Consider the following 24324-nt stretch of genomic DNA (forward strand, 5'->3'; position numbering starts at 1 on the left):
ATATGATACTGGGCCCAACGCCAACATTACTGATACCATACATGATTTTAATCACAATTATGTAATTTATTGTTGTATCGTAGGATGTACCAGAGACTAACTACCCTCATGCTCATTGTGCTCAATGGCTGTGTGAATGTGTGTTTATCACTTAACCTTTTCAGGGATCTATTTTCTCATCTTTCAAACAGAGAGTGGTAATACTTGTCCACATCAGTAATTTTCTAGGTAGGTTGTTTATATGTTTGTGTTTCTGCGTACATTTTCATAGCATAAATTTTTATTCAAATAACTTCTTGTGTCAAACTCCCATGTATAGAAAGGATTAAAATCGAGCTGTTCTCCTTAAAGCTACATTTCTTCAATCCTGTATAAACCATCTATCAGTCCATAGGCTCACTAAAACATAGTTGAACAATTACTAGTTAAAATCTAAGGCCCTTCAACACTGTGATCTTCCATGATTCACATAGTGTGCAACATTGAGGCAACAGGTCCAAGTGACTCAGTTAAGGTGAACCTTATCTTTATTCACCAGGATTGGAGAAAACATCAACTTACTTAGCAGTGGTTAACATAGGGAAGATTCATCTAAAGTATTTATTGAGGTAGACATTTAGTGTCAGATGTGGTGAATTAATTGTTGGAACCGTATTTAAAAAATGATTAGAGCTCTATGTTTAATCAGCCACACGCTGTGCTAAAAATGAATTTGTCCCATTAAGAAGGGGCATCAAGAAATAAAGTATTTCACATAGGAAGGCAGCTGGAAAAGTTACTAAATTACTGGTGTATGCGTACGTGTATAATATGTGGTGGTGGAGATGTTTGAAGGTTTTACTGCAGTGAGTTTGTGGTGACCACATTACTTATAAGTGGCAGCACTAACATAAGTTATGCTGGTCTTCCCAAACAAGTGGCAATAAAAACTTTATAGCACCTCACAGCATCATCACATATTTTATTTAAATCACTTTTTTTTTGGATTTTGTCTTTTTAATCCATCTGTATTTTTTCCTTCTGTATTATGTTACTCAGTATAGAAATAAGACCTCTTTGGAGTGGGTGGAGTCAAAAGCATTTGAAAAGATCAGGGTGGAATCAACTTATGTTCCAGTTAGAAATTTATGCATTGGTGTGGGAAGCCCATGGTTTGTCTACTGGTGATTGTGGCCAAATATAGAATAGGAGATCTAAATTATAAACCATAATTTATGATAACAAATGAAAAAGGCATTTGGGATATTGGAATGGGAATAAAGCTACTAAGAATGGCTGACTATTTTCACTAGCTCTGCTGGGTCAACGTGCTCTCTCAAGTTGGATTGTTGAATGTATACAGTTTAGCCCTCTGGCCTAAAATAAATAACTTGTTTTGTTTCTAGATTGATGTAGTATTGGAATATAAGATTCACTGGAGCAGATATCTTCTGTGTGACTCACCACCCTCTCCCTTGTGCCTAGAAAACTACCCAGCACATAATAGTTTCTCAGTACTTTTTGAATGAATGACTGGATAGATGGATGCCATCCTTTTTTTTTTTTTTTAACAAGGAAATGTACATTTTAGTTTTTATCACTGAGTGGGGAAAAATGTTTTCCAGACTCTTGCTTGAATCCCTACAAAGCACTTTCTGAACCTTTTAACCTCCTGAAAAATGTCCAAGTCAGCAGCTCAAGATATATACAGAAAGTAGCCTTGAGTCTAGATGGCAGTGGGATGCCAGAATGGAAAGTTATAATACCTGGCAACCATTCATGTGCTCGTGGGTAGACTAGGTGCTTGAGGATAAATTCAGTTTTTCATGATGAAAGAAACTTCAGCTGAGTGTCTTGATAGTATGATAAAAGGTAGTTGCTCTAGTAAGAGCGTTAGTATTAAAGGAGGTAACCTCAGCGGGAAAAAATATGCAAATATAAAAAACAGCCTCAGTAACATAAAAATGGAGAGCAGAAATTTTCTGTCCTAGAGTCATTAGTAATTCATTATTTTTCAGTTAAGTTCTTATGTGTGCTACTGTTTATACAGCAATGTTTGTCCTCAGTAGAGACACTGTCCCAAATTCTCTGGACATTTTTTTACCAGATTGAACTTTTATGTCTCTAGCTTCATCTGAATTTCTGATCTCAACTCAGCTTCTCTGATGTTTATGAAGTTTTGTGCTCTTTTTCTAGCTTCTGTAAAGTTTTTGAACTTTCATTCATGTATTCAATGGGTCAATGAAGAATTATTTAATGGTGTATATTATTAGGCACTGAGAATATAGTGATCAAAAAATAGATAAAGCCGCAACTATCCTTGAGCTTATAGTCTCATGCTTCCTATCCCCCAGACCCAGGGATGAAATATAGTTAGTAATTTTTTACATAAAAGTGCTTCTTTATCATTTTTCAACCATGCATTTGTATCTACCCAGCGTCAGTTCCCTTCCATTTTCTCCATTTCTTCCATTTCATATTGCTTTGTTAACATAATCTATATCTTTGGGAAAAGGACTGTGGCATTAGTTTTATGTGTCAATTAGATAGATGCATGCAGTGGCCAGATAGTCAGTCGTAAGATTATTCTAGACATTTATATGAGTGTATTCTTAGGCGAATATAACATTTAAATTGGTAAAGTGAGTAGATCAGATTGCTCTCGTTCAGTCTGAAGAAGGCCTGAATAGAGCAATAAAGCTAACCTTCCCCCAAGTAAATGAGAATTCTTCCTGCCTGATAGCTTTCAAACTTGGAACATAGGCTCTTTTCCAGCCTTTGAACCAGAACTGAAACATCAGCTCTTCCTGGGTTTGGGTCTGCCGGCCTTCAGTCTAGAAGTGCCCCATTGGCTTTCCTGGTTCCCAGGCCTTCAGAGTCAGACTTGGACTAAGCCATCATCTCTTAGAGTGTTGTCAGGAGCCACTCTATAGCCCTTGGGACTTGCCAGCCTCCACAATCATGAGAGCTATTCCTTATAATAAATCTTTTTCTCTATAAACTCATCATATTGCTTCTGTTTCTTTGGGGGAATCCCAATTAATTGAAGAGGCTCCTGGAAAGAAACACCACCAGTCCCCTTCCAGAATCATACATCTCAAGTTCAGTTTCCCAAAGGTAGCCTTGCTTAAAGCTTTTGCAAAATATAAGAACCCAAAGAAGATCAGTCTCCTAGCTTCCTTGACCTCATTATCAGACTTAATTCAGTTTGTTTCTTACCAAATTAGTGTAATGCTTTTACCCAACTAATCAGATTGTTTACTTGAACTGAACACACCCCTCATTATATGCAATATTTATGCCATAATTTGGACCTCTAAATTAATCATTTTGAGATATTAAATTTATATGTAATTTTAGCTCCTGAAGTAGTTCAGTGAGGAAGATTCTTTTTGGCCTTAATTCCTTGCCCATAGACCTTCCCAGGAGTAGGCCTATCCCTATTGACCGCCAATATCCCTAACTAATTTGGTTAGACTTTCAACATACCTCCAATTTATGGCAAAGAATACCATCATACATGTATATTTGTGTTGAAGGCAGTCTGTACATAAGACCGTGAAATCAGCATAAGTCCTTTCTTTCTTTCTTTTTTTATTTTTGTTTTGTTTCAGATAGAAATCAACTCAGTTTTCATGCTGTAATTTCGCTAGGAAACAGGGCTGTTACCCAGTGAAATCTGTAAAAGATTGCTTCTCAAACATTGTATATTAGAGTGTATTTGACTTAGTTGATTAAAACTTGACTAATATCTAATGTGACTATTTAAGATATACTGAAATTGTAATATCTCCTGTGTGTCTTTTCTGCCCCCACCTGTCAAATCCCAAAGGAAGTAATTTTTTCTGGGTCATGAAGTCTCAGTTGAAAACAATTATACTAAGAATGTGTTCAACTGGCCACAAAAGTAATAACATTAGTTCTTCCTGGCTATTGCATATCCTATTTCTACTTTAAATGATTTGTATGTTTTCCAAACCTTTATATAATTAATATTTCTTAATAGGTATGAAGATGTTCATTGGACATTCATCCAAAAGGGTGATATATTTTTTAATGGCTGCAGTATAAAATATTAAGGAAGTGGAGTTTTTCAGATGATACTGTTCTGTGTATCCAAGTAGATAGTTTTGAATTGTACACATTAAAATTTTGACTGCTGGGATCACCTTTAAATGTAGGCTTCACTAGCTGCTGGGGCCTGGGGAAAATCATTACTAATTGATATGCGTTAATGGCCTGATAGCTTTCAGAGTTGGGTGAACCCAAGAGAAATGATAAGAGGTAGATATTTGATTCTAATTATGCCTGGTATATGCCGAAAGTAGACCCATTGTGACAGTTATGTCATTGTCAAATTGCTAGACCTCAGGCTTTCTACTAATTTGACACTCTTATCAAACACTGCCTCACTGAATTCGAGAAAAGTGATATAAAGGATGAGGCCAAAGAAAATTAGGGTTTCCTGATCTCCACTTGCTGTAGAGATTGCTATATAAAGGAAAAGGGGGTGAAAGGAAACCGAACCTGAGCATGGTAAATGGTGCAAATTGACTTTCCCCTTATCCTTTTCCCTTTTGGCTTTCAAGTCACAAACCTGAAAACAGGAGCAGCAGAGATCTGAAAAATCCATTTGAACCGGTTATTTTGTAGCTCCACTTGAAGAATTAGGTCTGTTTTGTATTTCCTAGGTAATTTAGTTATCTATGAGAATTACTGCTTGAATCTGGATTAATATCTGCTTTTCTAAAACTGGAAACTGTGGTGACACTCGTGTGGATGAATTTTTTTTTTACTATGTACACGATAAGCTTTTACTGTGGTTAATTTATTTTAACAGAGTAAACCTTATTAGATTTATCTGACTTGTTAGGATGTGGGGAGAATTAAATATGATTTGGAAGAAAATTAAAAGCAAGATGTTAGCTTTTTATTTTTTATGAAAACCATTCCATTACTCCCTAAATATACGAAGCATTGGGCAGGAGGAGTTCTGTCCTTCTTCCTGGTGTAATTCTCTTTCTGGAAGAAAAGCATAGAATTACTCCAAGGTCATCATTTGAGTCAGTTGAAGGTGTGAAGGCATATTAGAGCCTGAAGAAGAAGGTATATCACTTCCATATCTGCTTGTCATAATCATCAAGTATAAGAGCTCAGAGGGACCCATGTAACACTCTAATTCAACCTTCAAGCAGTGGATAAATTATCTTGGATCTGTGATTGGTTATAATTAAGATTCTGAGTTTTTCATTATTAGCATCAATTTAATAATGCCTAGTCATTGTTCTTCAAGATATGTCTTTAAATATTTGATGACTTAGGACCTCATTAAGGGAAAAAAATCAGCTGCTCTTCCATTGATTAACTCAATAAATACATCTTAAACCAAATGAAAAGAGCTAGCCTCAAGTGCCTATGGTTTCTGTTCGCAAAGAAGTTTACAATGTAGTATAGGGAATGAAACTTACATAGAAATATAAAAAATAGAACAGTATAATGAATACTACAGTAATACAGTTATGTTTGTCACATAATGTAATGTCTAAACTAGATTGCATTTGAGAGTACAGGGAGCACTGATATTAGATATATCAGTACAACAGGAATTTCTCACGTAGAGAAGTGAAGATGTACTCAGCCTACCTATAATGATACATATCGAATGCTTCCAGAATTTATAGATGATCAAGAGCTCTTCAAGGTCAAACATTTATGAAAGTCTTTATGGAGGAGACAGCATTTGAACCAACTTTGAAGGACAGATATGATTTTGATCGGTAGCCATAGGAGGAGGACATTGTACGAGGTGGAATTATCATGAATAAAGTCCTGGAGGTAGGTATGACAGAGGTTTGCTTGAGGAGAGATAGCAGTATACCTTGAATTGAATAAAATACAGATAATTGGAAGTGGTTAGTGAAATTGAGAACATGTGGGCCCCATAGCTTTGAATTTCATGCTAAGGGATTTAGATTTTATTTCAGTAAACATTCTGTACTATTGCTAATTCTCTTATGTTGCTTGAAAGATTAGTGATCATTATTAACTTAACTATTGAGGATTGGCTTCATTTTCCATTTAGCATTAGCAGGAATACATATCTTAAAGAAAATCAGTGGGAAATGGGCCTGTTCAATTGGCTAGTGAATGGTCTTGTTGGGTTATGCAGAGAAATTTTCATCACCAAAGGATAGAGACCATAGGTAGACACTGTTGTAGAGCTGCACTGAATGTTGGTAAGAACAAATGTACAAAAGTGTACATCATCATCTATCATTGTTATTGTTTCTATTCTTATTGGGTCAATGAGCAAGTATTCTTTAAATGTACATCCTATTTGGTTTTACAAGTCTGTGTCTTGCATTTCGTGGAGTCAAGATTTTTCTTTTAATTCTCTTAAAATTGACTTTTATTTGGTATGAGCACATGTGGACTTACCTCTTTAAAAAGTCTATATTTTATTTTATGTTAAGTGCTTCATTTCACAATGTTTCATAAAAGGATTTCTCATTCTTCTTCACCTTCCTTTTTCCATATCTCCTTGATGTAGGTAGTTTTCAAAAAGAATACACAAGAGTCAAGATAGGAGAATCACACAAACTGGAGCCATTCTCAGCATTGCCATTCTCAGCATTGACAACATGAAATCATTTGCAAATGTTTGTACTCAAGATTTTTCAGTAAAGAAAATGTATTAATGAAGTCTTTTCTGAGGAAGTTTGTTTGAAGCCTTCCATTCAGCTTCATGTTGCTGTGTGAGATTGTAACTTTGGGGTTACCTCTAATTCCAGGCTAATCATAATTATAGTTATTTCAAGTTGACATCCATTGTATTGAGCTTAGCTAGGAGGGTACAAAAGAAAAAAAGAGCAACTAGGTTAGCCCCGTACAGACTGGCCTTCCTGTATGAATTTGAGAAGCTTTTATTTCTTTACCCTTTACTTTCAACTCTGACTGCTATACACAATGGTTCCTAGGATGTATCTATGAAAGATGATATTAGAGTTTGAGTCCTGTCTCCTGGCATCTCATTTATTGTCTCACTAGCATCCTCATACTATAGCTTACTCCATCAAATATCTCGCCTGATTATCTATCAAAGTTTGTTTCACTTAGGTAAGGAAAACATTAGATACCTAGAGAATATCCAGAGAAAGTAAATGTGAAGATAAGAAATTGAGGATTTCCATAGATGGGCATCCTAAAAAGAAGTAATTTCTTCAGTTTAAAAATACAAAGCTGGAGCCAGGGTTGGCGGGGAGGATATAGCTCAGTGGCAGAGTACGTGCTTAGCATGCCTGAGATCCTGGGTTCAATCCTCAGTACCTCTATTAAATAAATAAATAAATAAATAAATAAACAAATAAATAAATAAATAAATAAATAAATAAATAAATAAATAAAAACTTAATTGCCCCCACTCCCAAAATAGGTAAAGCTGAAGGATTATCAGCTAAGAATAAATAATATCACAAATGTAGAGAAGGTGAGTAAAATGTTTTACCTCAGTTCCTAGAAACCAAGTTCTTGAAGACCCTGTAGTAGCTTGTGTGCTTACTTGATGTATGATTCAGCTCCATTTGTCACAGTTCAGGCAGATCCAAGATGCATGCTGGGACAGACTACCAAAGACTGAGGAAGCTGTGACTAGTGGGGGAAAGACACTGGGAAAATGTGACTCTTGAGGCTGATCAATGCAAGGGAAACTGGGCAGTATAATACAGTATTCGAAGAGATGTGGAGAATAGGGGCTTGTTTTTAAAAGGTATTAGTCTTGAAAGTATTTCATCCTGGTGGATAGGGCATTGCATGTAGAATCCAGGGAGCAGGTGATACACCAAGATTGGAAATGCTTTTATGGTTCCTAGTAATATGTATGTGTACGGCCAGCCCAGGTAGGTTGAAATATCCTGTCCTCATGGAGACTTTAGATAGGTGATAATCTCGAACTCCCCATTTGCAAATAATAACTACTATATATAAAAGAGATAAACAACAAGTTCATACTGTATAGCACAGGGAACTATATTCAATGTCATATAATAACTTATGGGGAAAAAGAATATGGAAACAAATATAAGTATGTTCATGTATGACTGAAGCATTATGCTCTACACCAGAAATTGACACATTGTAAACTGACTAGACTTGAATAAAAAAATATATATACAAAAAAAGAGAAGTAGATGATAAAAATTAAGCAGAAGTCCAGTTGTCTGGCTTTGACCAACTCTGAGGGAAGCAAGGGAAAACTGAAATTTTGAGAATAGATGGACATTCAAGGCTGACTATGTGTGTGATAGATTCTGTGTTTCCGAAAGTTCATATATTGTTTTCATAGGCCAGGACTAGTTCAAGATACGGACAGATATGAGATGTAGACATAAGATATCAATGACTCCAGCTGGAATTGCGCCAGAGAGGGAGGAGCTAAAACAGACTGGCTCAATTCAACATGTTACTGATGAGTAGATAGCAGGTCACAATCACAAGCAAGCTCTCTAACATGAAGTAATAGAGATATCCTAAAAATTGATCAAGCATCATGCCCAAGAATCTCAAAGTAGTTGATAGTCAGAGAATTCCCCACGCAGGTAGGCATCAGGAAGTCTGGTAGCAGGGATGCAGACACAAATTTAGGACTCTGAAGGAAGACTTTTGTTTTCTAAGGTCCTGCAAATGCAAGACAGTGCCTTAGGCTGATGTTGCTAAAACTAAGATGGAGATAAAGTCACTAGGAATAAGGCAGGAATGTATCAAGGGTGCGGTTCTTGTAGTCAAGTGGCTTTAAGAAAGGGGAGCACATAATGGAAAAAAAAACAAAAGAGATGCTTTGCATATGTTTCATATGTAGTACCAATCTTGAGTTTCTTAGTTGAATAACTATTTTACACAGTGAGAAGTAAATTGTGGATTAATTTCCTCAATTAGTTGTACCAGTTAAAATTTTAAACGTAGCATTTGAGATCAGGGAGAAGTATCAATGAAGAGAGTCTTAGTTTCGCTTCAGTGGTGGGCCGCTCTGGGGCTCTTGTTTTCCTCACTTTGTGTGTTGTGCTTCCTAAGTATATAATCCCAAAGAATCTTAGTATTTTTGAGTGCCATCTTAGGCTGGGTTCTTCAGAAAGCAGAGCGTGAAGCAGATTCTTAATTAGGGATGCAATCTCAGGGAGAAGGGGTGAGGGATAAGGTGAGACAAGGAAGGAGGGTGAGCCATTACAAGGGCGAAGCTGGTCACTCACCACTTGATACCAAGAGCTTTTTTGGGTTCCTTGGACTGTCTTCTGAGAAGCTGTGTCAGCAAGTACCTCTCTTGACAGTAGATGTAGGGACATAATGGGAAATGATTCATCTTCCAGCACCTAGCTTCCATTGGTCTAAGTTAAGCCAGCGGGGCCTTAATTCCTCCTGCACTTTGGAGTTCTGTTCTGAAAAGATCTCTAATTTCTCATACCCTGGTAAAAATTGTGACGCCCCAGAAAAACAGGATAGGTGTTACCGGGTTTACCCACGTGGAGTAAGTCACAATCCACCTGGAATAATTTGTCCTGATGGTAGCTGAGGCTGTGACAAAGGTTAAAATTCCTGAAGTATATAGAACCAGGAACTATATTCAATATATTTTAATATATTTTTATTGAAGTCTAGTCAGTTTACAATATTGTGTCAATTTCTGGTGTACAGCATAATGCTTCAGTCATACATGAACATACATACATTCGTTTTCATATTCTTTTTCACCATAAGTTATTACAAAATATTCAGTATCTTATAATAACTTATAATAATAATATGAAAAAGAAGATGTATAATTATGACTGAATCATTATTTTATTTGACAGAAAGTAACACAACATTGTAAATCAACTATAATTAAAATAAAAAAAAGTAACAAGAAATGTCTAATACATTAGTGAAGACCAAGTCTATTTTGTGGTTTCACTTGAACTTTACTGAATTGTTTCCCACACACCAAATTTCACCTAAGAGTAAGGGTATCTGTGGGACTGGTTAAGATCTTTCACTGCAGTTACAAAAAATGCCAGCCCTGAGAGAGAGAATGAAGAGCTGAAAGAAGTCTGTAGCACTGTGATATATTTTCTTTCTCTAAAACTTCTAACTTGGTCTCTTTCTTTCTCCCTTGCCACGTCATGACTCCCCCCTTCTCCCTTTTCTGCTCTTCTCCCATAGCGATGGATTACAGCAGCTTGCCTTGTTATTTTATTCCCATGTTTTTGAAACGACATTTGCAACATTTTGGTGAATTCTATTCTTTTTTTTTTTACTGTTGATTTTCATTGTTATTTCTATAGTCATTTATCCGTATTTTGAATTGGTCTTCACAGGATACTGACTAAGTTTTAGCTCTCAGCCTCCCTGCAAAGCAGTTAATAATCTGTAAACCAACGCTTAAATTCACAGTTTAAAGAATTTTCCTATGAATTACTTTGTAAACAGGAAAATCACTTTTGTAAGGCCAATAATGACTTCTTTACGTTTGTTCAGGGGTTGGGACTTCACATTCTAAACTGAATTTTCTTAATACAAAATGAGATAGTGGAAGTGAACTCAAATGAAAGGCAGAGAGGTAAAAGTCCCCCTTTTCTTCTTTCCTTTCAAAATTTGAAGCTCTTTTTGAAGGAACTTAACCTATTGTAATGTTTTTGTGCTTATCTCTTTTGCCATTACTCTTAGATACGTGGATTTGCTGGTTTCAGAAGGAAGACACTGTGAGTTGTTAGTGTATCGTTCGTACCTTAAGAATGTATTGTGAGCTCAGATTGTGAGAGTTATTCATGTCTAATTCTTGAGTGCCTTACTGGTTTCTTATTTGTAGCATAAGTGGAAGAGTGCAGTGGGCATACAGCTTTGTGTTTCGTAGTGGGGCTGGACGTGTTGGAATCGCTAATTTTTTTTATGACAATTCCTTTGTAAAGTGTGAAAAACTTTGTGATTTGCAATTTTACTTTTCAGTTTATTCTGTGTTTGTCTTATTTGACATCCAGATTTCTGTCTGTTTACTTCCCACTGGTCTCCTTTATTTTGTTCTTTTCCCACTGCTTTGATTGTTTATTTCCTTTCTCTGTTTCCTCTTCACTGAGTGTCCTCTTTCTTCTCCTAATTTCTCCTCTTTTCCTCTTGACTGGTTCTCTTCATTGTTCTTACCTTTATTCCCTGCTTTTCCTCTCTTGATTTTTGTACTCCTCACCTTTTAAAAAGTTTATTCACTCCTCTTTGATTTGGTTTTTCTTGATTCTTCAAGAGAGTTTAGGCTACAAAGAAGACCATGTGATCATTTAATTTACGATGAGGATAACTCTGAAATACAAAGCCTGAATTTTGTAGAAATACTTGTCATTTTTCTAAACAAAAGTTCGTAGAAAAGCAAAAGAGATTTAAATTTTTCTAAACAAAAGTTTGTAGAAAAGCAAAAGAGATTTAATTGGATTGAGGTCCAATCATTTTCTTTGATCATACAAAATTTCTGTTGTTTGATGTTTAAAAAATAAATGCCCTGTCCTCACTGTTAACCCTGAAGGATGTTGTAAGCCTTTATCTAAACTGGGAGAATTAAAGTGGTTTTGTTTCCTCGTTGCTGAATGTCCTGCCCCATATCCCAACACACACACACACACACACACACACACACACACACATTTATTTTGTGACTGACTGAATTTAGCTTCATCACAAACGTATAGCATAAAAATTTGATAGTTTATTGCCTGCTGAGACAAGATGTCCTTGTGATACTGCTTAAGGTCAAATGTGAGTGGCTAAGTCCACAGGCATGTAAAATCTGCTACTTGCTCCAAAGTTAGAAAATAGATTGGTTTTCAAGTGATTTTGCCTTGGCTTATTTCAACCGTTTCCATTGAGGAAAGAATTCTAGAAAGCCTCCTTTGTTCTGTTACATGATTGGGTAGATGAAAGGAAATGTTCAGATTACATTTTAGAATGTTCAGAATGCCAGATGATTGATTTTTAAGAAACACTTTTATTGAAGTGCATCATAGAAACAGAAAAGTGCATGACGTGTAAGCATAGAGCTCCATGAATTTTCTGAAAGTAACCAGTATCAGATCAAGAAACAGAATATTTCCAGTACCCAAGACCACTCATGCCTTCTCATAGTCACTCCTTCCCCTCCACCCCATGGTAACCAGTAGCTTGATTTCCTGATTTCTAATGTCATAGATAAATTTTGCTTATTTTTCAACTTTATATAAATGGAATAATGTGATATATACTGTTTTGTTCAATACTGTGTGTGAGATACATGCATCTTAGTGTAGACAGCAGGAATTGGTTTATGTTGGTGATAACCCTATAATTCTTTATAGAGAATGCCTATGTTCAGCTTTCATAAATATTGCAAACATTTTTCCAAAGTGCTTGTGTCAACTCATATTCCCACAAGCAGTATATGAGCATGCCAGTTGATGTACATTCTCCCCAACATTTTGTATTTGACGTCTTTTTAAAAATTTTTTTTTAACTTAATATGTATATCATTTACCATTGTAGCCATTTTAAGTGTACAATTCAGTGGCATTAAATACTTTCTTATTGTTTTGCAACCATCATTACTATCCATACACAGAATATTTTCATCATCCCAAACTGAAACTCTTTGCTTTTCAAACCGTATCTCCACAGCCCCCTCTCCTGCTAGCTCCTGCTAACCACTATTCTCCTTTCTATTGGTATAAATTTGACTATTCCAGATAGTTCTCATAAATAGAATCACAAAAGGACATGTCCTTTTGTGTCTGGCTTAATTCACTTAGCATAGTGTTTTAAAAGTTCATCCATATTGTAGCATGTATTAGAATTTCATTCCTTTTTAAGGATTCATTCCTTTTTAATATTCCATTGCATGTACACACCACATTTTGTCTATCCTTTCATCCGTCACTGGACATTTGGGTTGTTTCTACTTTTGGCTATTCTGAATAAGGCTGCTATGAATGCACAGATATCTGAGTTCCCACTTTTGGTTCTTTTGCGTATATCCCTAGGAGCAGAATTGCTGGATCGTATGGTAATTCTGTTTTTAATCATTTGAGATATTGTCATAGCAGATTTTAGTTAGAGCCATTTTGATATATGTGTTTAATGGTATCTCTTTGGGGTTTTAATTTGTGTTTCCTTCCTAATTAATGAATGTGAGTGTCTCTCATCTTTTCACCAGCCATTCATGTGCTCACTTTTCTATTGGGTTGTCCAGTTTTTACATATTGCATTGTAGGAGTTTTTATGTATTTTGTGTATGAGTATTTAATAAGATAAATGAATTTTAAAATCTTTCTTCATACACTGGGTAGCATTTTCACTTTATTGATGCTTTTTTTTAATGACAGATATTCTTAGTGTTAATAAAGTCCAGATTATCAATGTTTCCTTGATGTTTTATGTTTCCTATTTAGAATATATCTGATAATTAAACTCTTGAAGATTCTGTCCTGTGTTACACTCTAAAGATTTTGCTATTTTACCTCTAAGATTTATATGAACAATCTATCTAGAATTAATTTTTGTATAGTATGAGATAAAAGTCAATATTCAGTTTTTCATATATATGACCAATTGATCCCTTCCACTTATTTGGAAAGTCTGTCATCTATCCAGTTAATGATGTGTCATCTTGCCTTTGACATAAATCAGATTACTTTATGTGGATCTGTTTCTGGATTTTCTACTGTGAGTTTTCTCTTTTTCTGCATTTATAGAGAACCCTTTGTCTTAAATATGGTCATTTGATGAGTTTTAATATCTTGTAATATAAGTTCTCCAATTTTCGTTTTTTTTTAAAAATGGTCTCAGTTATTCTTGGTCCTTTGCCTTTATATGAAACTGTCAGAACCAACTTGCCAAGTTCCACAACCCAAAAACCTGCTAGGCTTGGCTTTGATGGGGATTTCATTTAAAACATAACATTATTTACACGTAATTGTTGTGTTTAAAATATGGAGTCTTCTAATCCATGACTCTGGTATATTTCTCCTTTTATTTAGGATTCTCTGATATCATTCAATATTGGTATGTAGTTTTCTGTGTTGAAGTATCGTGCATTTTAAAAGATTTATCCTTAGGTATTTGATATGTTTGATTGTATCATGAATGCTATCTATTTGTAAATTTTTATAAAAACAGAATGATACCTTCTAAAAATTATATTTTCTAATGTCTTATTTCTAATATGTAGAAATACAATGTTTCTTTTAATAAATTGATGCTGTATCTGGTGAATTGACTACACTTAGTTATTAATTCTAATTTTCTAGCTATAGGCTATTTTGGATTTTCTATGTACCCACTCATGTTGCCTAAGAATATTAACAGTGTTGTTTCTTCTTCCTTGGCACTTACACTTTTTTAAAAAACTTCCTATATTGTCTTAGAACTCAAGCATAATTTTGCATGTCCTTAGTCATAATAGGTATCCTTATCTTATTCTCAATTCTAGTTTAGCTTAATTAATTTTTCAATATTTTACTATTAAATATGAATTTTTCTTTATTTTTATATATCTGAACAATTTAAATGTTCCCTTCTATCACTTTGTTAAATGTCTTTCAAAATTATTGTTGTGAATGGATGTTGAGTTGTATAATATGTTTATTCATTATCTACTAACATGATCATATAATTTTTCTTCTTTTGTTACAGTGAAGAATTACATTGCTTGACTTTTTCATATTAACTAAACAAGTATTCTAGGGTAAAACCAGTTTATCTTGTTATAGCATGCTTTGTTAAAATTCTTAGATTCAGTTTGCTAATATTTTGTTTAGGTAATTTGCATATGTGCTCATCAAAAAGAATCCACATATTTTTTCCTTCTGTTAAAATTTGTTCCAGGTTTTGGTATCTCAGTAATTGTTGTCTAATAAGACCAGTTGAGAAATAGTTTTTATTTAATTCCTTAGAAATATTTATGAATGGATACTTTTTTTCCTTAATTTTTGAAAGAGTTCACTTCTGAATTCATCTCCTCCTGGATGTTTTTTGACTTGATCTTTGAAATGTCATTACAGGTTTAGTTTCCTTAATGTTTATTAAGATTTATCAAATATTTATTCTTGTGCCAATATTAAGTTTTTAAATGTTAATTTTAATGTAAAATTTCACTTATTTTGCATTTTTTATCAATGTTTTTATACCCTTGTTTTAGTTACTTATCATTGCATAATAAATTACCCCAAAAGTTAGCATCTTAAAACACACAAATTTATTATTTATCGTTTCAGATGGTCACATTCCTGGGAGCAGTGTTTCTGGGTGTTCCTGGCTTAAGGTGTCTTCATGAGGTTGCAGTCAATACATCAGCTGGGGCTGCAGTCATCTTAAGGCCTGACTCCCGCTGGAGGATCCACTTCCAAGAGGGCTCACTCACATGGCTGTTGGCAGGAAGTATCATTTCCTCACTGGCTGTTGACTGGAAGCCCCAGTTCCTAGCTTCTGCATAGGTGAGTGTCTTTATGACTTGGCATCTATCTTCCTCCAGACCAAGTAATTCAAGATAGAGAAGAAGTGGGAAACTGAAGTACCTTTGTGATGTATTCTCCAAAGTTGCACACCGACACTTCCCCTTCATTCTCTTTGGTAAATTTGAGTCAATAAGTCCAGTCCACACCTAATCGGAGGAGGATTTGAACATTCTTCTTCAAGGTAGAAGTATCAAAGAATTTGTGGGCATTTAAAAACCACTGAAATCATTTTGTAATCTTTTTTTTTTTACTATCCTCATGCTCTGATATTGGTTATTTGTACTTTTTTACTTTTTCTTCAAAAGCCTTACCAGTGTTTATCAATTTTATTAATGTTTTTTAAAAATCGACTTTTGGTTTGTTGATCCTCTCCCTTGTATGTTTGTTTTCTGTTTCATTAAATTCTGCTTTTATCTTCATTCTTTCCTTCCTACTACTTGGTTTCCATTTGTGTTGCTGTTCTTTTACTATCTTTTTGAGATAGTGAATTGATTTTTAGGCTTCCTTCTTTTTAACAATATTTTAAGATGATAAATTTTCCCCTAAGCATGGCCTTAAAGGTATCTTACAAGATTTGATGTATTTATTATTTATTCAAAACAGTTCAATTTTCATGGAACAATTTTCATTGTGATTTCTTTTTCAGCACATGGGATATTGAGAAGTGTGTTGCTTAATTTTTATTGTTTTTCTGTTGTCATTTGTTGTTTATTCTCAGCTTCATTACACTGTGGCCATAGTACATGTTTTCGTGTGATTTCAGTAATTTGAAAAATATTGAGATTTCTGATACAGCCCAGCCTATTCAATTTTGATTAATATTTCTTTTATATTTGAGTAAAATGAGTGTTTTTCAGTTGCTGGGTGTAGTGCTGTTTAATATGCCAATTAGGTCAAGATATTCAATCATAGTACTTACATCTTATATGTTACTATTGATTTTGTGCTGCTTTTATTAGTCATTAAGAAAGGTTAGAAATCTTTCTCTTTGATTGTGATATCTATCACTTTTTGTTCTGTATATTTTTTCTTTATATAAAGAATTGGGCACTAACATTTTGGGATTGTTACATCTTTTTTATGCATAGGGAGGGTCCTTTATCATTATTAAGTGTCTATATTTTTAAAATTTCTTTCGGCATGGCCTACAAATTATCTGAAAAATTTTCTCAGTTTTGGTATTCAGAAAGTTTATCCATTTCACTTTCATCTGAATAAGATATTTTCACTAGGTATACATTCCTAGATTTGATGTTTCATTCTATTATCTTCTGCTTTACCTTGGTTACTTTGAGAAGGTAGTTATAAATCTTATTGTTGCTTTCTTGAAAGCTATGTGGTTTTTTATTCTGTTTTAATATTTTTCTCATTGTCTTTAGTCTGTGCAGTGGCAACATGTTGTTTTTATTATATTTTTTCTGCTTGTGATTTGTAACAAAACTGGCAAAATTCTTCTTTAGTATATGTTGAAATATTTATTCTGCCCTATTCTCTCTCCCTTTTGCTCTCTGACTACACTTTTTAGCTCTTTTCTCTGTGTCCATTACATCCATTATTTTCTCTTCTATACCTTTAATCTTTCTTTCTCTCTTTGTGATTCTGATATATGGGATCATATCTACTGAGTTATTTCCCAGTTCACTACTTATCCTTTTAGTTGGTTCTTTTCTGCTCTGAGACTAGACCCATTCATTGAATGTGTAATTTTTTAAAATTTAGTTTATTATTTTTATTGAAGTATAGTCAGTTTACAATATTGTGTCAATTTCTGGTGTACAGCACAATACTTCAGTCATATAGGAGCATACATGTGTTCGTTTTCGTATTCTTTTTAACCATAAGTTACTATAAGATATTGAATATAGTTCCCTGTGCTATACAGTAGAAACTTATTTATTTTATATATAGTGGTTTGTATCTGCAAATTTCAAACTCCTAATTTATCTCTTCCTTCCTACTTCCCCCTCCCTGGTAACAATAAGTTTGTTTTCTATGTCTGTGAGTCTGTCTCTTTTCTGTAAATAAATTCAAATTTCTCAGTTTTATATTTTACATTTAATTCTTTCTTAACTACAGTTTTCTGTTAAACTTCTCTAGCTTTTCACATACTTTTAAAAGATACATAGCTTTTGTTTCTAAATTATATCTCTTCTGTGTTACTTTCTCCTCTTTTTATTACTTTTTTGATCATTTTATCCTTTCTTGATATGCCTAGTGTTTTGTATTTAATGTAATAATTTTTGTATTACAATTGTTGCCATAATTTAAGAGTATGGCAAGTATTTTCTTCCTTCAGAGATGATTTACTTTTACTTGGATAATTAAGGAAGGGCAAGATCACCTTAATCAAGTCTAGAATTGAGCATATTTTAAAAATGTATTTCATTCCTTGTGAGTGCTAGACTGGTTCTGATTTTTCCTTATTACTAGAGAGTAGCCAGCCTTGTAGGGGTCTCAGTGTATGACAGGCATGCCTTCTAAGACTGTTCTTCCTTGACAGGGTGTGAACACTATTTTTTGTAGCTCTCTTATTCCATGGGGTTTTTGAAAGCTTAGTATATCTCTGCAACGTGCCAACCACTGAATTCTGTTTCATTTACTAGTGTGTTCCTGTTTATAAAAAAGTGGCAAGTACCACAAAGGGAAAAGTGGAATTTAATTTTGGATTCAACTCTTTGTTCTTATTTTTTCCTTGGAATTTTAGACCCTCAAATCTTTATTGTCATAATAATTTTTCAGTCTCTTCAAATAGATTATTTATCATTTTTTCTTTTCTATTTGTTGTTGACAGGAAGATATGTTAATCAGAAAGTAGTCTGCCCTAACTTGGAGAGAAAGTCTCCAAGAAGTTTCAAGAATCAGTGAGTAATCATAAGGGGTATATTGTTAGTGGAGTCAATTCACAAAGTTAACTTACTCATTTCATTGATTCACTCAAGAAAACTTTTTTGAATATATATTGTAGGCAGGACTATAGGCAAGGCACTGTTGAGTATACAAAGGCACATTTGGTATGAACCCTGAACTCATGATGACAGTTTTCCTTCAAATGAGACAAGTGATTACTTTAACTCATTGTAGTTGTGGATCAAAACAAAGGGAAAAAATGGTGTTCATCCTAAAAACTTCTGACAGGAAAGACCAAATAACATGCACGTGTGCCTGTGATATACCATAAAATTTTCTATGTGCTGTGGAGGAGGTACATATAAAGGAATGTGGGGGAGAATGCAGGGAAATGTGAAGATACTTCTGTTTGTTTAATCTGGAGGATTCCATGAATCCGAAAGCATTTAAACTAGGCCTTGTAGAGTGAATTGAATTTAGGTATGCAGAAATTAGAGAAAGGCATGTCATGCAGAGAAAATTACGTTAGCAAGTCACATGAGTGGAAAGATAAATGTGAATGAGTGGTAGACTAGAGTATATAGTGGCAAATGCTGGGATGAAAGGGAAGGAGATGGATTTACAATCTTGGAGTGTCCTCAGTGCCTTTCTTAGGAGTTTAATTTTCATTATGCCAAATATTTAATTTAACTAAATATTTTTGTTCTTAATTCCCTCCTGAACCAAATATGTAACATCACTTTATTTTGCTTTTTCCCCTTCTTTTATTCCACTTTATTTTCTGACTGCATTGTTCTCATCTGTGCCATGGCAAAATTAGAGAAGTGCAGAATTCATAGATAGCCATTGGTTATAATTTAGTCCCAAGTAGATAGTAGAAGAAAATTTTCAGAGATTAAAGACTTGATAATTACCTGACTTGTTTAACAATGGAATTGGATGCTTTGTAAAGTCATCAATCACTCTGGGAACAATCCTGATGAATGAAACAGTGGTTTCTGTACTTAATACAAATTTTGCCTTCACAATTATGCAATGTTCAACCAACGTTCCTTGATTTTAGAAATCATGAAAGGAATGTTCAGGTAAACAGGAGTTAAAAGATGTATAGGTACAAAAAAATTTTCAATTTTGGTGTGATAGCCATGTAAACTTACCAATATCTGTGCCTTGTTTCTAATATTCATGCTAGGAAGCCTCAGCACATAGTACACACTCAGTATGTTTTACATTAGAGAAAGAAAAATTCTTGCTGCCATTTGAATTAAAACTTAAAATAATTAAACTAACTTTTAGCTCTTTATTTTTTAGAAGTGAGAATGTGTCTTCTCTGAGCCAGACCCCTCCTCTCTACTAATCTAGGTCCCTGGTGGTACAGTAGCATGAATTTTTCAGAAGGAAATACGTGTATCATCAGAAGTGCCTGTAAATTGATGAAATAGCATGTCTAACTCATTACTTGCTGCTACTAGATTTAATGTTCTTTAAATTCAGTGATTGTCAATCTCAGACCATTCAGAATGATTGCAGAGTATACATTAATCTGTGCACAGACTGTATGTTACAGATTGATGAAAGAGCATGACTCAGATACTAATATATTATTTTTCAAATGTATGTAGAAGTTCATGTTGAGGTTCATTTCTCTCTCCCCAAAATGTTGAACTGTTTTAAATTTTATTATTATTATTATTTGACTTTTTTTTATTGAGTTATAGTCAGTTTACAATGTTGTGTCGATTTCCAGAGTACAGCACAATTTTTCAGTGATACATGAACATACATATATTCATTGTCATATTTTCTTTCACTGTGAGCTACCACAAGATCTTGTATATATTTCCCTGTGCTATACAGTATCATCTTGTTTATCTATTCTACGTATGCCTGTCAGTATCTACAAATTTCGAACTCTCCTTTAAAAAGACAATCCCTTCTTTATTGAATTGGCTTTGCACGTGTGTCAGAAATCAGTTGATGAGGGACTGACATAAGCATCATGGTGGGAAGAGAAGTTGCCTTTGTCTCTCCCTTTCACTCTGCAACCAGTAAAATATACATTACTCAACAAATGTTCCTCTGCCCAACACACCCAAATGTTGGAGAGTTCCACACATCTGTACATCTAAAGTTGGGTGGACTGCAACATACACAGGAGACGGAACCAGGGGAATAGTGGATGCAGTGCCTATTACCCCATCCTCCTAGTCATGGCAGCTGAACCACAGCCCCCAAAATCTTGGCAGCAGCAGGGGAGGTAGCACAGACAACTCCAGCCTCCTGGATGCAGTGGTGCTCATAGCCACAGGGAACCTGGCAACAATAAAGCAATGGGGCCTGATACCCTGTCCTTCCAGCTGCAGTCTATTCAAGTAATAGAAATAAAAGCAAGAATAAACAAATGGGACCTAATGAAACTTACAAGCTTCTGCACAGCAAAGGAAACCATAAGTAAAACAGAACAACAACCTACAGAATGGGATAAAATTTTCTGCAAACGGTAAAACTGACAAAGGCTTGATCTCCAGAATATATAAGCAGCTCATACTACATAATAAGAAACAACCAAAAAACTCAATCCAAAAATGGGCAGAAGATCTAAACAAGCAATTCTCCAAAGAAGAAATACAAATGATCAATAGGCACATGAAAAATGCTCAATATCACTAATTATCAGAGAAATGCAAATCAAAACTACAATGAGGTATCACCTCACATCAGTCAGAATGGCCATCATTCAAAAGTCCACAAATGACAAATGCTGGAGAGGTTGTGGAGAAAAGGGAACCCTCCTACACTGCTGGTGGAAATGCAGTTTGGTGCAGCCACTGTGGAAAACAGTATGGAGATTCCTTAAAATACTAGGAACAGACTTACCACATGACCCAGGAATCCCGCTCCTGGGCATATGTCCAGAAGGAACCCTACTTCAAAAAGACATCTGCACCCCAATGTTCATAGCAGCACTATTTATAATAGCCAACACATGGAGACAGCCTAAATGTCCATCGACCGATGACTGGACAAAGAAAATGTGGTCTACTATACAATGGAATACTATTCAGCCATAAAAACTGACAACCTAACACCATTTGCAGCAACATGGATGTTCCTGAAGAATGCCATTCTAAGTGAAGTAAGCTGGAAAAAGAAAAATACCATATGAGATCACTGATGTGTGGAATCAAAACAAAATAAAAAACATAAATACAAAACAGAAATATAATCACAGACATAGAATACAAACTTATGGTTGACAAGGGGGAGGGCAGTGGGAAGGGATAGACTGGAAGTTCAAAATTTGTAGATACTGACAGGCATATGTAGAATAGATAAATAAGATTATACTATATAGCACAGGGAAATGTATACAAGATCTTGTGGAAGCTCACAGCAAAAAAAAAATGTGACAATGAATATATGTATGTTCATGTATAACTAAAAAATTGTGCTCTACACTGGAATTTGACACAACATTGTAAAATGACTATTAAAAAAAGGGAAAATCATGAACCATCTGACCTTATACCTAAAGGAATTATAAAGAGAAAAACAAAGTCCAACATTAGTAGAAGGAAAAAATATCGTAAAAATCAGAGTAGAAATAAATGAAACAGAAACTTAAAAGAAAATAGAAAGGATTGAATTAACTAAAACAATTCTTTGAAAAGATAAAATTGGAAAACCATTAGCTAAATTTACTAAGACAAGAGAAAAAGAATCAAGTAAAATCAGAAATGAAAGAGACTACAATGAATACATCTGAAATACAAAGGATTATAAGAAAATAATATCAACAGCTATATACCAACAAACTGGGAACCTAGAATAAATGGATAAGTTCTGAGAATCATACAACCTTTTAAGACTGAATCACAAAGAAATAGAAAATCTGAATAGATTGATCACTGGTAAGGAGATTGAAATTAATAATAATAATAATAATAATAATAATAATAATAATAATAATAATAATAATAATAATAATAAAAAATAATCATAATAAATAAAATTAAAAAAATCACTCCCCAAATACAAAAGTCCATGACCAGATGGCTTCAATGGTGAATTCAGTGAAATATTCACAGATTATTTAGTACTTACCCTTCTCAACCTCTTTCGAAGCAATGAAGAAGAGGAAACATTTCCTAACTCACTTTTCGAGGCCAGCATCACTCCAATACCAAAATAGACAGGGGCAACACAAAAAGGAAAATTACAAGCCAATGTCTCTGACGAACATAGATGCAAAAATTCTCAACAAAATGCCAGCAACCCAAATACAACAACACATTAAACAGTCAGACACCATGGTCAGTAGTCACTTATTCCAGGATGCAAGTATGGTTCAGCATTCACAGATCAATCAATGCCATATACCACGTTAACAAAAGATAAAAATTGTGTGATCATCACATTTCTGTGATGCAGAAAATGGATTTGGCAAGATTCAACACCTAATTATGATAAAAACTCTCAATAAAATGTGTAAGAATGAATGTACCTCAACATAATAAAAACCATAAATGACAAATTCACAGCTAACATCATAATCAGTGGTGAAAAACTGATTTCTATTCTTCTAAGTTCAAGAACAAGAGAAGGATGCCCACTCTTGCCGCTCTTATTTAGCATAGTATTGGAAGTCCTAGCCAGAGAAAATAGGGTAGAAAAAGAAATATAAGGCAAACTGGCAAGGAAGAATTAAACTGTCACTGTTTCCAGGTGATGTGATTTTATATATAGAAAACCCTGAGGACTCCTCCAAAAATCTTAGACATAATGAATATAGTGAAGTTGCAAGGTACAAAATCAATGTACAAAAATGTGTTGTGTTTTATACATTAACAACACTGTAACAGAAAGAGACATTAAGTAATCAATGCCACTTACAATTGCAACAAAAAGAATAAATTACCTAGGAATACATTTAACCCAGGAGATGAAAGGCCTGTGTGCTGAAAACTATAAGACAGTGTTAAAAATAAAGAAAACACAAAGCAATTGAAAGATATTACATGCTTATGAATTGAATTAAAATTGTCAAAATGTTGATATTACCTAAAGCAATCTGCAGATTCAATGCAGTCTCTATCAAAATCTCAATGACATTTCCCACAAAAACAGAACAAAAAACCTCTAAAATGTATACGGAACCACAGAAGATTCTGAATAGCTAAAGTAATCCTGAGGGGAAAAGAGGTAGCGTTATCAGAGTCCGTCATTTGAAATTATAGCACTTGGTAATGGCAGAAAAACAGACATGCAGGTCAATGGAACAGTACTGACAGCCCAGAAGTAAACTCAAATATGTATCAACAATTAATTTATAACCAGTAAGGAAAAAACGTATAGTGGAAAAAGGATACTCTCTACAAAGGATAAATAGTGTTAGGAAATATGGATAGTCACGTGAAAAAGAATGAATCTAGATCGCTATTAGACCATACACAAACATCAAGCATAAATGGATTAAAGACTTGAATGCAAGACCTGAAATCATAATATTCCTAGAAGAAAACGTACAGTACCATTTTTCATCTGTCTTAGCAATTTCTTTCTGGTTATATTTCCTGAGACAAGGGGAACAAAAGAAAAACAAAAATAAACAGGACTACATCAAACTTAAATGTTTTTGTACAGCAAGGAAACCATGAACAAAACAAAGAGCACCCCACTAAATGGGAGAAGATGTTTGCAAATCATATATCCAATCTAAAATATGTAATTAACTCATACAACTCAACACCGAGAAAACCCGAAACAACCTGATTAAAAATCTGGCAGAGGAGTTGAAAAGAAATTTTTCTATAGAAGACATACAGATGGACAACAGGCACATCACAAGATGTTCAACATCAATAATTATTGGGCAAATGCAAATCAAGACTAAAACCACAATGAGTTATCTCACAACTGTCAGAGTGGCTATCATCAAAAAGACCACGAACAGCAAGTTTTGGCATGGATTTGGAGAAAAGGGTATCCCTGTGCACTGTTGCTT

General features: G+C 34.3%; 2 long non-coding RNA genes across 2 annotated transcripts in view; both read left to right on the top strand.

Annotated features, from left to right (window-relative positions):
• Positions 1-15317, top strand: part of LOC135320227 (uncharacterized) — a 415474-nt gene extending 400157 nt beyond the window's left edge. The window contains exon 4 of the long non-coding RNA XR_010379478.1: positions 15234-15317. This is a non-coding gene — a long non-coding RNA (uncharacterized LOC135320227). The remainder of the gene's footprint in view (positions 1-15233) is intronic.
• Positions 15318-15380: 63 nt separating this feature from the next.
• LOC135320225 (uncharacterized) overlaps positions 15381-24324 on the top strand; it is a 126503-nt gene continuing 117559 nt past the window's right edge. The window contains exon 1 of the long non-coding RNA XR_010379476.1: positions 15381-15452. This is a non-coding gene — a long non-coding RNA (uncharacterized LOC135320225). The remainder of the gene's footprint in view (positions 15453-24324) is intronic.

This window comes from Camelus dromedarius, chromosome X (assembly GCF_036321535.1).
Source record: "Camelus dromedarius isolate mCamDro1 chromosome X, mCamDro1.pat, whole genome shotgun sequence".
NCBI classification, from domain to species: Eukaryota; Metazoa; Chordata; class Mammalia; order Artiodactyla; family Camelidae; genus Camelus; species Camelus dromedarius.